This window comes from Rhinopithecus bieti, unplaced genomic scaffold (assembly GCF_001698545.2).
Source record: "Rhinopithecus bieti isolate Rb0 unplaced genomic scaffold, ASM169854v2 scaffold_2077, whole genome shotgun sequence".
Lineage (NCBI taxonomy): Eukaryota > Metazoa > Chordata > Mammalia > Primates > Cercopithecidae > Rhinopithecus > Rhinopithecus bieti.
Window position 1 is genome coordinate 379,599 of NW_016803882.1, and position 16,532 is coordinate 396,130.

Here is a 16,532-nt window from a genome sequence, read left to right on the forward strand (position 1 = left end):
GGTATTCAACATTCATACACATCTTTCCTTATATTTAAATTTCCAAACAATAACTGATGTTTCTGCCTGTACTAGTCAGGATCCTCCAGAGAAACAGAAACAATAATATATACTGATTATAGGGAATTGGCTCATGGAATTATGGAGGTTGATAAATTGCAAGATCTGCAGCCTGCAGTGGTTTGGTTCCAATCTAAATGCTGGCAGTCTTGAGATCTAGAAAGAGCTGAAACTTCAGTTCCAGTCTAAAGGCAGGAAAAAATATCAATGTCCCAGTTCAAAGGCAATCAGGCAGGAGGAATTCCCTCTTGCTTATGGGTGGTCAGCCTTTTGTTCTATTCAGACCTTTAATGGACTGGTTGACCCACTCAGAATAGGAAGGGCCATCTCTGCTATACCCAGTCTACTAATTGAAATGTTAATCTCATCCAGAAACACCCTTATGCACACACTCAGAATAATATTCAACCAAGTGTCTGGGCCTAGTCAAGTTGATGCATAAAATGGCCCAGTCAAATTGACACACAAAATTAACCATCACATTGCCTAACTTAAGGTATTAGTTTAAAGCTTATGATATTGCTGATATTTGACTTCTTGACCTAAAAATGTCAAATTCATAGGGCTTAATAATAACTATTAATAACTGTAATACACATATTTACCCTCTCCAAAGTCTTATTGGTGAGAGCATCCATCTCTGACGAATAGTTATGCCTCTTGTAGCTCATTTACAATCCAATTTTATTGTCCTCTAACCTAGGGAATAAGTTAGAAAGATAGCCATCACAATCACAGCAGTAAAAGAAAGAGAAAGGGATAAAAGAGGTTACTAGATAGATAGATAGATAGATAGATAGATAGATAGATAGATAGACAGACAGATAGAAAGGTAGATGATAGATAGATACATAGATAGACAGATAGACAGATAGGCAGAAGAGAAAGAGTGAATGAAAGAAAATGTGAGAATCTGTTACAGTCCTTGTTTCTGTAAATTCCCAACCAAGGTTATAGTTCTATTTATAGTTTCCTCCCTCTACTGCTAATACCTTTGCCGTCAGCCAATACTTCAATCAGTCAAGGTTCTTTACTTAGTGGGGTGCTCTAAACAGTTATTCCTGAGTAGTCTGGACCTTGACAATCTTGTCTGTACAGGGTTCCTACAGACTTTATTAACTGTCACCATAGATATGTCCATTTTAAGGACATAGGTTCCCCTGCATTCTGGGCCTATTTTTCCCTGCTTTCATTGTATAACAACAATCTTTTTTATCTTGATCACCAAGACCAATCATCTCCCTTATTTTCTTTGCCTATTATTTCAATGGCATGAAGTGCTCAAACTAGCTACATGGCTGTCTCAACTTCTAGTTCAATGGAAGCATTTTGGTGCCCCATGGAGAACTACGATATCTAAAGTTGCAGAGTCACCACTTATTTGTGGACTATGGTATATGCGAATCAGCATGTGATTTGCATATGATGTGAGAATGGGCTAATACAGGAGTAATACAGCGTATACCACAGCCAACAAATAAATGGTGATGCTGCAGTTTTAGAAATGGTGATTTATTTGTTGCTGATTTGCATATACCACATTCTATAACCTTGTCAGGTGTTATCTCCCAGCTCATGCTGTAACTGGGCCTTAGAGGGCCATTTCCGCGTTTATGAGACCATCTGTTTCTGGTTGAAGGGCACATGGTAAGACCCATGAATTCTGTGAGGATGAGCACATGGCCTTACTTCTTTCACTATAAGTTCCTTTGAGAGAGGGAATGTTGTGTGATACAGTGATGGTGAATAGGGCATTGAGTAAGTCCATATAGGATCTTGTTGGCAGAAGCACGGTAGGTAGGAAAGACAAATCCATATCACAGGCTCATTCAGCATGTATTACACGGAGCACAAATTCTGCTCAATGGCCCAATAAACAAACCCCGAAAATAGCCATCAATTTTGTGATCTTGTTTCTCCACTCTTAACTAGTAGTGTAGAGTGTAGAAGTTGCCGAGTACATCTACAGAAACTCAAGACACCGTGCATACAGGTGCATAAATGAGTGATGATAGAGTTTGGATCTGTGTCCTTGTCCAAATTGTATGTTGAATTGTAATCCCCAATGTTGAATGAGGGGCCTGGTGGGAGGTGAATGGATCATGGCAAGGAATATCCCCCTTGCTGTTCTCATGATAGGGAGTGAGTGCTCACAAGATCTGGTTGTTTAAAAGTGTGTAGCACTTCTCCCTTCACCCTCTTTCTTCTTTTCCAGCCATGTAAGATGTGCCTGCTTTTTCTTTACCTTTTGCCATAGCTGTAAGTTTCTTCAGCCCTCCCTCAGCCATGCTTCCTGTGTAGCCCAAGGAACTGTGAGTTAATTAAACCTCTTTTCTTTATAAATTATTCAGTCTTAGGAAGATCTTTATAGCAATATGTGAACAGACTATTACAGGTGGCATACTCTCTCAGCTGGGTCTTGAATGATGAACCAACAATTCTGTTCTTGTCTTCAATCAAACATTTCTCCCATTTATCTATGCTTTTTAAAATCATACCACTTTTTCCCAACTCATCTCTCAGCCCTTTCCCCCCACTCTCAGAAGATAATGACTTTTCCTTCGGGAAAGACACTGAGACCTTCAAACCACACTTCCACATGCCAAATTACCCTTGGCTGCTTTTCCTCTAGAGCCAGGGAAATAAGTTTAAGAAAACTCCATCTAAATTCCTAATTCTCATCTCTTTCAGTTTCTTGCTCCATCAATTATCCTCTTTGTAATTCTCAACCTTGCCAGGTCTATAGGCTTCTTGGTCCTAGATTGTTAATATGCTCATGTTGAACTCATCTTAAGGCAGTAGCAACAATAAGGACCATAAAAAAACCGGGGAAAAACCCCCTCGATCCCACATTACTCTCTAGGCTACCACATGACTCCTTCCCTCCAGTTAAAGCTTTTCAAAAGAAGAATATATTCATCTGTTCTCATGCTGGTAATAAGCAAACCTGAGACTGGGTAAATTATAAAAGAAAGAGGTTTAATTGACTTACAGTACCACATGGATGGGGAGGCCTCACAATCATGGCAGAAGATGAACGAAAAGCAGTGTCACTTCTTACATGGCAGCAGGTAAGAGAGCTTGTGCAGGGGAACTCCCATTTATAAAACCATAAGACCTCGTGAAATTTATTCACTACCATGAGAACAGTATGGGGGAAACTGTCCCTGTGATTCAATCATCTCCACCTGGCCCTGCCCTTGACATGTGGGGATTATTACAATTTAAGGTGAGATTTGACTGGGGACACAGCCAAACCATATCAAAGGGTCTGTAACCAATGTCTCACCTTTCTCTTATTTCTCAGTCTATCTATTCAACACTTAGATTCTTGATTCCTCTTTTGTCTGAAACTTCTTGGGTCATGAATTTCAGACCCACAATGTAGTACCCAAAGTCAACGGCATATTCATCCTTATCTCTCTCCTCCCATTGCTTCCTTCTCTCTCCTCCCATTGCTTCTGTGACTCCACATCCATCTCATTTTTCTCTTATTTCTCTTGGTCCTTCTGGTTTCTCCTCTGATTACACATATTTTACTTTATTTATTTTTTTGAGACAGGGTCTCACTCTGTCTCCCAGGCTTGAGTGCAGTGGTGCGATCTTGGCTCACTGCAATCTCCACCTCCCAGGTTTAAGCGATTCTTGTGCTTCAGCCTTCCTTGTAGCTGGGACAACAGGTGTGCACCACCACGCCCAGCTAACTTTTATACTTTCAGTAGAGAAGAGGTTCTGTCATGTTGCCCAGGCTGGTCTCAAACTCCTGACCTCAAGCGATCCACCAGCTTTCACTTCCCAGAGTGCTGGGATTGGGATTGCAAGAGTAAGTCACCACGCCCGGCCTGACTACCTATCTTTTAAAAGTATTTTTTAGGGACTACCACTCTCAGACTTCTTTTCTTCTTGCAGTCCCCGAGCAATCTCCATCCATTCCAGAGTTTTTGTTGTGCATTCAAAAAAAAAAAAAAAAAAAAAAAAAAAAGCAATTTCTACATGTTGACAACTCTCCAATCTTATGCCCTTGGCACTAACTTTATTTGTGAGTTTCAGATCCACACATTCAATTGCATATGAGGCATCTCCAGATTAATACTGCATAGGCACCCCAAATCAATGTTTCAAACTGAAATCACTTCCCCTAACTCTGCTCCCTAGCTTACTAATGAAAATGATGTTGAAAGGGAAGGAAATTACAGTTTATACTGAAGTGGTAGAAAGTTTGTAAGGGGGAAAATCAAGATGAGGGAGGTTTGGTTTAAAAAGAAACAATAGTCTAGAGGACACAGCCTAGAGGACAGAGGCTTGGGGACACAGCCTAGAGGATGCAGGTACAAGCACACAGGCTTGACCACACAGTTTAAAGGACACAGACTTGAGGACACAACCTGTAAAACACAGAGGCCAGAAGAGTTACAAGTCAAGAAGAACTTGTAGAGGAGAGGGAGGTCTAGGCTACAACTGAGGATGAGACTCTGGGGAAAAGAACAGAGCAGTGGCTTCTCTCCTAGAGCAGAGATTATTGATTTAGTGAACTGCAGGAGCAGTGTCCAGGAAGTCATCTGGTAGAATGAGAGAGGCATTGGATATTGGCAAAGGGGTAAACACTGTACACTGTTGAAAGGAGGAAGCTTGGAATGGGTGAGGTGGCTCACACCTGTAATCCCAGCACTTTAGGAGGCCAAGGCGGGTGGATCACGAGGTCAAGAGATTGAGACCATCCTGGCCAACATGGTGAAACCCCATCTCTACTAAAAATACAAAAATTAGCTGGGCATGGTGGCTCACGCCTGTACTTCCAGCTACTCAGGAGGCTGAGGCAGGAGAATCGCTTGAACCTGCGAGGCGGAGGTTGCAGTGAGCCGAGATCATGCCACTGCACTCCAGCCTGGGTGACAGAGCAAGACTCTGTCTCAGAAAAAAAAAAAAAGAAAGAAAGAAAAAGAAAAAGAAAGGATGAAGCTTGGTACTTACATAAGTGTACAAAATTTACCATGTCAGGGTTCTAATTAGGTTCAATAATATGAAGAGCCAACACTCAATATGCTAGGTCCTTTTTCCTGAAACTTTCTTAGAAAGGCTGGGCCAGGGGGAAGGGCTACTGAAACTTATCAGCTATTGCAATTATTTTCTGTATGGAAGCCTCAAATCACCAATGAGTATGCAATGCTTTGAGGTCAGAAATCATAGCACTTGCGTTTTTTGCAACTCCTTCAGCACCTGAGTGTACTAGACACATTGAGAATCTTCAATAAATAATATTTGAAAAGAGCTGACCAAGTAATTGTGTTGATTATATCCCCAGCACCTGCAATCATTTTTGTTCTTTCCACTGAGCCAATTAAATTTGTCATCAGAATTAGGGAATGGCTGAGATTGGGGACTTGGTAAAGAAAAGGAGAAAAGAGGAGAAAATGTACTATCAATACTCATGGATTTTTTTCTTTTTTCTTTTGTAAAACTAATTGAAAGTCATTCATTTATAATGCAATTTTAGACCGCATATGTGATGATTCACACCTGTAATCCCAGCAGTTTGGTAGGCCAAGGTGGTAGGATTCCTTGAGGCCAGGAGTTCAAGACCAGTTTGGGCAACAAAGTGAGACCTCATCCCTACAAAACTTTATAAAATTAGCCAGTAATGGTGGTGCATGCCTGTAGTCCCAGCTACTTGGGAGGCTGAGATGGGAGGATCACTTGAGCCTAGGAGTTGGAGGTTGCAGTGAGCTATAATCACACCATTGTATTCCAGCCTGGGAAATAGAGATTTTGTCCCTAAAAGAATTTTAAAAAAAAATAATAGTTAAAAAAATAGACTTTTACTGGAAAACACATAAAAAATGGGAAAGCACATATTCCTATGTTTTATTTGAAGTGCTCAATTCTTAGAGCAGACAAAGATATCAAGGAAAATCCTAGCATTTCCACCTATGGTCAGGTTATCAGCCCATGATCTCTAACAATAAAATTAGCCTACTCAAGGAGAAAAGTTACTGCCTTTTGAATGGTTTTTGGCGTTACCATTTGAATGGTGAATCAGCCTCATGGAGCGCCCATGGCACTTGCCTCTACACGAACAGCATGGAATTTCATTTTCCTCCTATCCTCCTCCTAGGTTGGCTTCACTTTGGCACTGGTGTGTCAGCCTACTCTTGTCCTGCCCAAAGCAATCGGCATTACTCTGTCAAGGGTGAGGCCAGTTTCTGATTCTTATCTCTAAATTGTGTAAGGAGAGTTGGCATTGGAGAGCCTTAAGTTGCTCCTCTAAATGTATGTTAAATGCACTGCAAGGTGAAAAGTCCTTGAATTTTTTAAGTTATAGGGCAGTGGATTTAAACAACAGAGTGGGTGAAAAGGTAGTAGTGATGATGGTGTAAAATGAGTTGTAAATCAATTTTTTCCAACTAAGGGTTCTCCTCTCTCTTTTCTCCTTTGTAACCCATTTCCTTCCTCCAAAGATTTTCCCTGGTTGAGCTGTCTACGCTCCTGTTCCCCTTGTTGACCGTGGTCAGGGCTGCTTCTAGGGAACCATGATATTGGCACTGATACCATGAAAAGATGTATAGTGGGCCCAGTGTGTATTACCCCACAACCTTGGGAAGCTCAGAGTCACGACCTTCCAGGATAGGGAGGCTTTAAATGAAAACTCTTCCTAGACAGCCACTCTGCAATGTAATTAAAGCCCAAGACTAAAGAGGCAGAGGTCTCCTGGTACAATTTCCCGCCCTGATCAAAGGTTAAGAAAAAACTTGTTGGGGGAAGGAAAGATCTTTCAGCAGCCTAAAGTCATGTGATGTAACTATTACCTTATTTACTTGGGCTTCTGCCCATGAAATCTCTTCAGTTCTGGTCAACAAGGATTTTTTTTTTTTTTTTTTTTTTTTTGCCCTAATATGTTCCAGACACTAGGCAAAGAGCTAGAGATGTAAAGATGAGTAACATCAAAGTCTCACCCTTTCAGTAAAAGGCAGTAATAGATTTGTAACTAATGAAATTAGAACACCGTTAATGTATAATCAATCAGTTTATTTATGAAATATGTGAATCAGAGGGCTAGGGACACAGCATCTGGGCAGGTATTACAGAGGCAGTGACATTTATGAGATAAATAGGGACCGGGGGGCAGTGGCTCATGCCTGCAATTCCAGTACTTTGAGAGGCCGAGACAGGTGGGTCACCAAAGGTCAGGAGTTCAAGACCAGCCTGGCCAACATGGTGAAACCCTGCCTCTGCTAAAAATAAGAAAATTAGCTGGGCGCAGTGTCGTGAGCCTGTAATCCCGCTACTTGGGATGCTGAGGCAGGAGAATTGCTTTGAACCCAGGAGGCAGAGGTTTCGGCGAGCTGAGATCGTGCCAATGCACTCCAGCCTGGGTGACAGAGCGAGACTCCATCTCAAACAAAACAAAACAAAACAAAAAGATAAATAGGATTTTCTTAAGCAAACAATGAGGGAATGCTGTCATTCAATACAAAGGATAAAGTATCTGTGCTCAAGGAGCTTTCAGTCTATAGTAGGATATACACACACTTATCATTCTAAAAAGTAGAAAACTGTCTTAGCTAAGAGCAGAGCTTACAGAAGGCTACCCAGGGGATGTAATCCCCATCATCTAAAGGAGGAGGACAAAAATTGCGAGTGATGCATTGGTTCCATGAAGGCAGAATATGATCTGTGCACCAGGAGGAATACCCTGAGAGACTGGGAGCAGAGAGATGAGGGAAGCATACCTTATGTGCAGGAGTTGTCTCTAGGCAGGGCATGAAGGGTGAGGGAGACTTCAGAAGTCAAAGAATGGTGGACATCCACCTTTCCTTCTGTGCTTGCCAGGGACCCTTCATGCCCTCAGAATTATTCTCTGTCCCTTGTGCTTATTCCCTGTACTCTGTCCTATGCACAGATCCTTTATGTTCTGTTATTCACTTGTTTGAATGACAGCCCTCCTCATTGTTTGCCTAAGAACGTTCTGTTCATCTCTTAAATGTCACTGCCTCCATGATACTTGCCTAAACACTCCAAGCCAGGTGGCAGAGGTCTAACTTTCTCCTTACCATGAATAAGAGGCACTATGTCAAGGGCAAAGGAGAGTCCTATTAGGGCGTGTACCTCCCAAACCCCCTCAGGAGGTACAAACTTTCCAAACTTTCAGAGGCTTGCCCAGGACTCTCACCTACCTTCCTCCTGCTGGCGTTTCATGCTACTAATGTTCACTAAGGATCTCTTTTGAAATGGCCAGAAGACCTAAGCTCCAGGACCCTGGAGTCAAACTGGCAAAAATGCTGTCTATGTCAACACCAACGCAGAGTTGCAAGAGAAAGGCTCTCTATACATAGCTCTATAGGTAAAAGAAAGTAATCCTATAGGTAAAGCAGCAGTGTAGGAAAACTCAGGCAGTCTCTTGGAATTTGTGGATTGGGATTGAATGAATACAATTGACCATGAAGTGTTTGAGCATCATGAATTATACACAAGACAGCCTCCTCTCAAGAAGTTTGTGAGCAGGTTCAAAGTAAAGAAGCAGATACATGAAAAAGGAAATTTCAATGCAAGTGTAAACTGCGATCTCCCAAGTATTGAGTGGTAGGATTGTCTCTGAAACGGAAGAAAAGGGCCACTGGGACTAGATGATTTTCCTTGACCCTGTTTTTACATCCATCATTCTGTGAGTCTGACAATAAGTACTTTGAGGTCAGAGCTTTGTCTTCCAAACAGGCTTTCTTCTCTTCCTCTGATTACACTAACATCAGAAAATGATTCAAAAGAGTAACAATGATGTGAATTATAGATCAGTTATCTGCAATATGGCCATGTGTTATTACCTGGGGCACACGATGTTCTAAATGTTGGCTAGCGAATTTATGAGCTCCTTTACTTGTAATCAGGTTAGATCCTTAAGATTCTTCTTAAATTAAGTTGTTTGCAAGTTCAAAGTTTCTCCAAACAAGCGATACTTGGCCTTTTTTTCACCACTCTCAATTTTCTCTTTAATTTCTGTATCCGTTTCCATAAGAGTTCTTTCTCTTATTACTAGGATAGTCTCATATTTTTTATTATATCAGACATGAGGAAGTTAACAAATATTTGCAAAATACCTAAAAAAAAAAACAAAATTTCTACCCTTCATTGACTGAGATCAAGTGGAGACTTGGTCTTGGTGAGGCAGAGGTCTCTCTGTGCTTTCCTAAATGTCTGTAGCCTCATATACAAGATTCAAGGAGGATAGTTGGATCTCCGAGTCACTTACAGGCATGAAGAACAGTCCCTGAGCTCAGGAATTACGACCTTGCCACTCTTGGCCATCTATCCCTCCATTTTGGGGACTCAAGGGGAGGCCTGAGGTACCCACTTCTCTCTACCTTTCCATACTTACAGTGTGAGCACCAATATTTGTTTTGAGTTCAGCAGGACTAATCTCATGTGTATTTCAGTTATCACAGGAGTGCCAGCCTGGCAGGTCACCCTCTCTCACAACTTCTAATCCCTCTATGGTTCTGCATCCCCACGATTCTGTCCTCTTTCCCATTCCCATTTGCTGAATCCCATCTTCTGTGCCTCTGTAATTCCTGTTCCATTATGAACAAAATCCCATACATCCTTAATCTCTTCTCTTCCCTCCAAATCTCTCCCCAGGGCAATGCTTACCCTACAGCCCCTCAGGGTGAGGCTGTTTTTCTCCTATAGCCTTTGTATCCCTGGGCCTGCCTGGAGGAGAGCTAAGTGTTCTCCCCGAACCTCACTGCCTCCTAAAGACCTTTCCCCACTCTCCCCCGCAAACAGCACCAGCTTTGAATCCCCCATCAGATTATATCACACTATCAATACTCTTCACTGTTTCTGCCATGGATGAAGGGGGTCCCTCTCTGATTTCTTGGAGATTTTAGCTCCTGACTTACTGTTGGTCTTTCCACTTTTCCTCTCCTTTTAATGTTTGTGATTTTGGAATTCTCATAGATGATCTCTCCAAAGACCAGGACTCTGCATATCTTGACCTCTTCTTTGATGATTTGTCCTCTGTTCCTTCCCTCTCTCCTTCCCCAGTCCAATTCCAGATCAGTCCTCAACAACTGCAACTCCCCTGTATTTCAGGCTTGTGCATCCCAATCTCAGGCCACCACCTCCTCTCTGTCCAGCTTGGTCTCTCTAAGAGCCTGACTCCAAGAGTTCATGACCTCACTGGAAACTCCCATTCCCTCTATCCTACCATTTGTTCATTATTCTGCATCCCTTTGGGCCTTTTTTTCCCTCCTTACCCAGCTTACACCCCATGGCTAATTGTTATGATTACTCCTTTGCAAAAATCCTTAGCTCCTTTGGCCAGAACCACAGCCCTGGTTAAGCATGTGCAGCTGAGCAGCTGAACATGGCTGGAGGAAAGCCCTCTGCCTCACTCACTGGGCTCACCTTGAAGTCACGACTACAATCCTCAGTCAGCTCTTTAATGCTGTCAGAAAACAGAACACAGCATATTCCCAATTCCTCTCCCACAATCACAAACAATTAGCTCATGATTTCTCTTCCCTCCTCAAATCCTCACTATCTGGCCTCACTTTTAGCCAATGACTTGCTTCTTCCTTCCTGAGAAAACATAAGCGGTTGAGAGAGAACGTCTGCAGATGGCACAGCCCCATTGCCTCCCACCCCCATCTGCGCCCATGCTCCTGCCTTCCCACCTGCTGCAGAAGGACTCTCTGTGCCCCCATCTTAAGTTAATCTATTAGTTTTCAACTGGATCTTTTCCCCTTTTGCTTTCCCAAAGTTTTGTTCTACAGCTATTCACCTCTCCCTTTTGCATCATTTCTCCCTCTTAAAAAAGCAAACAAAAGTCTTATTTTAACCCCACTTCCCTCACCAGCTATTGCCCTGTGTTTTGCCAAGAGAATTCCTTGAAAGAATTGTTTGAACTTAACTGTGTTCAGTTTTTCCCGTCCCTCTTTCATTCTCTCTCAACAGGCTTTCACATCCCTCACTCATCACCAGGGGCTACTGGTGAGGCCACATCATTGACTCTGATCGTGGCCAGTGGTCCTCCTCCTCTGGTTGACTTATCAACAGCATTCGGTCAGTTGTTCACTTCCTCCTCCAGGAAACAAGCTTCTGGGTTGGTTTCCAGCGACTTGTGCCCTTGCCTTTCCTCCTACGTGGCTCATGCTCCTGCTCTGTGTCGGTCCTCTCTGCTGGCTTCTCCCGCCCACTTTCTGTTCCTCCTTTCTTTTCTTTCCACACTCCCTTCCTTGGCAATCTCAGTAAGTACCAAAGCTTTAAACTCCATGTATATGCCAAAGGCTCCCGAATTTCAAAGTATATCTTAGTCCTTGCTCCAGGACCCCAAACTAAAAAAAATCCAACTGCTTTCTTGACACGTCTACTTAGAACTTGGTGGAACATGTCCCACACTTGAGCTCTTGACCTCTTTCTCCAAGCCAGCTTTGCTCCAGGCTCCTTGATTTCAGTTGGCAGCAACCCTATCTTTCCACTTGCTCAGGCCAGAAAACCTAAGTCTTTACTCACACGTTGCCTTCCCATGAGGCCTACCATTATTTAGAGTTGCATGCTATTGCCCTGCTTACCCCACTTTCCTTACTTGTTCTATTTTATTTCCATAGCCCCCACCTCATTTTAACTTACTTTATAATTTAGTTATTTATCATGTCAGTTGTTCATCACCTGTCTCCCCACTCTCACTCTCACCCTTCCCTAGATAGATTGTGACTCCCCCAGGGCAGGGATTTTGTTTGTGTTCCTTATTGACGTATCCTAAATGCCTGGCATGCAGTGTGTGCCCAATATGTCTTTGTTAAACGAACAAAATAAGAAAATTAAGTCATAGAGGCTGGAGCCAATGGCGGGAAATGAAATAACTGAATGTGGTCACTCACATCATCTGTTGGTAGCACACTGTGACATGAAGTCACTAGGTATGATGCTTTGTACATAAGAGCATGAATGTTGATGTTTGTTAATAGGAAAGTTTCTGTGATTTTTTTGTTTGTTTGTTTGAGACAGAGTCTCGCTCTATCACCCAGGCTGGAGTGCAGTGGCATGATCTCGGCTCACTGTAAGCTCTGCCTCCTGGGTTCACACCATTCTCCTGCTTCAGCCTCCCGAGTAGCTGGGACTACAGGCACCCACCACCACGCCTGGCTAATTTTTTTGTATTTTTAGTAGAGACGGAGTTTCACCCTGTTAACCAGGATGGTCTCGATCTCCTGACCTCGTGATCTGCCTGCCTCTGCCTTCCAAAGTGCTTGGGATTACAGGCATGAGCCACCCTGCCCAGCGGTTTCTGTGATTCTTTTAAGTGAAGTTGAATACATTCAACCTCGAGTTCAGTGAAAAGGGCAGAGCTTAGCTTCCTTACTTTGTGTTCATTGGAAGTAACAAACACTCTGTTGTTCTTGGGCCTTGTAATACTCCCAGGCATTTATGAGATTATTAGTGTATACTGAGTAGTATGCTGAGCATTGTACTATGGGTTTGTTGCTCTGTCAGTAGCCTGGGGCAAGCAGCGATGGCTCTGATCTCCCTCCCTGCCCTTTTCTGAAGTAGAATGCGATTGAGAGTGTTTGAGAAGTGCACTACAGCTTTGACTGAATCTCTTGGGCTGGTGGAGAGGTGTCAGAGTGGAGCCAGTTTGCTCCTTCCTCCACACAGGTTGTTTGTTGTCTGTTCCAGGCTGCAGATCCCAGCTGGTAACTGAACCTATTCTGGTGGTCTGAGCACAGGCGCCCTGGAGAACAACAGAGATGATTTACCTTTGTTTGACTATGGTTCTTTCCCAGCCATCCCTTTCTGTTCGGCGGTGGTGACTGATGGAAGTGATTCACTCAAACAGGTGACCTGGCTAGATGAACCCACAGAATTCTTGAGCTTAGGTTACAGTGACCCTCTGGATAAAATCCAGAACACACAACAAGCAGTCTTTGGAGGGCAGGGAAAAGGATTTTGGAAAATTAGGGGTCGGATGGAAGAGGGGAGGAGAGTTCTTCATGGAAGCAAACTGCTATTCCTGGCTCTAAACACCAGGGACAGGAAGTAGGGTGCTGGCCACATCCAGACCTAGGAGGCCTGCGGAACAGGGCAGTCAAAGGGCGAAAGAGGTGTCACCGCCAGCCAGAGCTTACAATCAGCACAGCAGCCAAGATACAAGCAATATGTCCACCAAAGGAATTGGGAAAGTGGGAGAGGACACCCCACTGGTGGCGACTTGGCACAGACACTGTCTGCTTTCTGAATCCCATGCCCATGCACCACCGTTTCTCAAACTGGAGGCTTTGGACTATCTGAAAAGGAATCATTTGGAGAATGTGTTTAAAATGTACGATCCTTTGCTGGGTGTAGTGGTTTATGCCTGAAATCTCAGTGACCCGAGAAGCTGAGATGGGAGGATCACTTGAGCCTAGGAATTCAAGGCTGCAGAGAGCTATGATCATACCACTGCACTCTAGCCTGGGTGACACAGTGAGACTATGTCTCCATTTTTTTTTTTTTTTAAGTGTAGGGTCCTGAATCTTAAATTCTGATTTGGAATGGAATATGACCTAGAGATCTGCATTTCTACATATTCCCCTGGTGACTCTTTCCCGTGGTAAAGAGTACCGTTGTCTAGGTCATGGACCATCTTTCCTTTGAGGAGTAGACTCTTCTTCTGCTGTCCCTGTGCCAGGCTGCCCTTGGTCCGTTCATTCCAGGGGATGGCTATGGAGTCTGTCCTCAGAAGCTCTGACTATCCTCACATCCACACACTCACAGCCCAACTGGTTGGCTCTAGACCACCTAAACTCATGGAGTAAAAATGAGATTCTTCATCTGGTTCCCCACACCCAGCTTCCTTCCGTGACAACCCCCTTCCTTCTTCTGAATAGCCAGGCCCCAAACCTCTGACATATTCTTAACTCCCCTCGTCCTCTAGCCCTGCCTCCATCTAACTAGCTCCCACGGGGATGGGCTCTTCCTTCACAGTGTCTCACACTTTTATGGGGTTCCTCCCTCTCCATTTCCTGAAGTTGGGTTTAGGGCATCCTTCCCTCCTACAGATGGGGACTCCGACCATCCTGGTTGCCTAGGACTGAGAGAAGCAGGACTTTCCATGCTAAAACTAGAAAGGCCCTAGGCAAACTGGAACGAGTTGGTTGTCTATCCTAGACCACTGCAGTGAGTTCCTCCTTGGTCTCCCAGACTTTAATCTCTTCTCTCCACAAGCTGTCCCTACCCACACTGTCTCTGACTGAAGTTCACCATTCATAATTTTGAAGAAGTCATTGTTCCTGCCTCCAAAACTTTCAAGCTTCAAGAACTTAATTTGCTTTCTCCTTAGTTTAAATTAATTTCTGCAGTATTCAAGGCCCCCAACAATCTGGCCTTAAACTGCCTGTCTGTCAGCTCAGGCTACCATAACAAAATATCACAGATTGGGTGGCTTAGATAACAAGCGTTTACTTCTCATAGTTCTGGAGGCTGCAAGGCAAAAATCAAGGTGTCAGCAGATTTGGTTCCCAGTGAGGGCTCTCTTCCTGGCTTGCAGACGGCTGCTTTCTCACTCTCATATGGCAGTGAGAGCTCTGATCTTTCTTCCTCATCGTATGAGGGCACTCGTCCCACCATGGGGACCTATCTCATGATCTCAGCTAAATCTCCTCACCTCCCAAATGTCCCACCTCCAAATACCATCACGTGAGGGTCTCCACTTAAGAATTTTTGGGGATACAAACATTCACTCAGTATCACTGCCTTACTGGATGCGTCTTCCATGATTCCCCTGCACATTGCCCTTGTCAAACTGAGCTAGCTCTTCCCATAGGAACTGGTCACTTCTGGGCCTTTGTCCATGTTATTGTTTAGCACCAACTACCTTCCTGACCCATTCTTAACCTCTTCAAATAATGCTTTCATCTCTTAGATACCATCTACCTGGTCACCCAGCCAGAAGCAATGTCCATCCTCTCCACTCCTACAATGCCTCCCTTTTATCACCTATGTGGCAATTGTCATTGCCTTGGCATGTACTGACTTGCTACCTGCCTTCTTCCCCTACTTGATACTAAGTCCTTCAAAAACAGTGACCTTCCTTATTCATTGTCTTTAATCCTTCAAAGCTCATCAAAGCTTGCGTATGGAAGATAAAGCTTGTGTATGGAAACACACATTCAGGTGGAAGGGACAAATAAATAAACTTCCATTATATTGTGTTAGGCCAAATATTTTTGCTCATGAAGAAAGAAGGCATCAGGATGACACATGACTATGGAGGGGGCCAAGGCACAGTGGTGAGCTGGGTGGGCCTGAAACCCACTTCCATTGCTTACTGAATGGTTTCCTTGGGCAAGGTGCTTATCCTGTGTACTTTAGTTTTCTAACGTGTAAAATGATGATAAAAATAGTGCCTAATTCAGTGGGGTACTGCAAGGACTACCATAATTTATTAAATTCAAGATGCCACCCCTTGTAAGGTGCATCAGTACTTTACATACCACTGATGAAGACCACATCATAGATTGTTAGATAGAGCCTGACTTCCCAGATGTTAGAATGGGGAATAATACGTATCTTAGAAATAATGAAACCCTTTGTATGTGTAGTATTAGTTTAAATGAATTATCATAGTGGTACAGGCAGAATTGAGTCTCTTCCCCTAATTCATATGTTGAAGTCCTAGCCTCCAGTACCTCAGAATGTAATTGCATTGGGAGATAGGCTCTTTAGGAAGGTAGCTAAGGTTAAATGAAGTCATATGGGTAGACCTTAATCCAATATGACTGGTATCCTTAGAAGAAGATACAATTTAGACCCAGACCCAGACACAGAGGGAAGGTCATGTGAAGACATTGGGAGAAGAAGGTGGCCATCTGCATGCCAAGGAGAGAGGCCTCAGAAGAAACCAACCCTGCCTGCACCTTCATCTCAGACTTCTAGCTTCCAGAACTGTGAACAAATAAATTTCTGTTGCTTAAGTCATGCTGTCTGTGGTTCTTTGTTATGTCAGCCCTAGGAAACTCATACAGACCTCTTACTAAAACTTTCAAAGAGCACAGAGCAAGGGATTGAGATAAGGGATCATCATGCCTTAACAAGAGACCTGTCAACCCAACCCCAGCTGTCCCTTGTATCCAATTCCAGCACCCAGTTAGGCCTTCCATTCCACTTAGGTTCCTGGGCTATTTGTGGAGAAGTCCACCATTCACTTGGTACATAACAGCTACATGTGAACTATCACCATTAATGCTCCACCTCTTTTTTTTTTTTTTTAAATTGAATTTATGAGGGCATAAGGAGAAAGTATGAGAAGCTCTTAAGTGTTGACACACTATTAGCAGAACTCTGACGATAGTACCTGGCCATGCTTAGCTCAGACCATCTTTAGCGAAACTGACAGCAATACTTGACATTAAAAGGGTTTGTAACAGCATATTGTCCAGATTAATTAGATCTTCAAATGGGACTGACATCGTCTCTCATTCTTTTTTCTAGAGTGGTTTGAC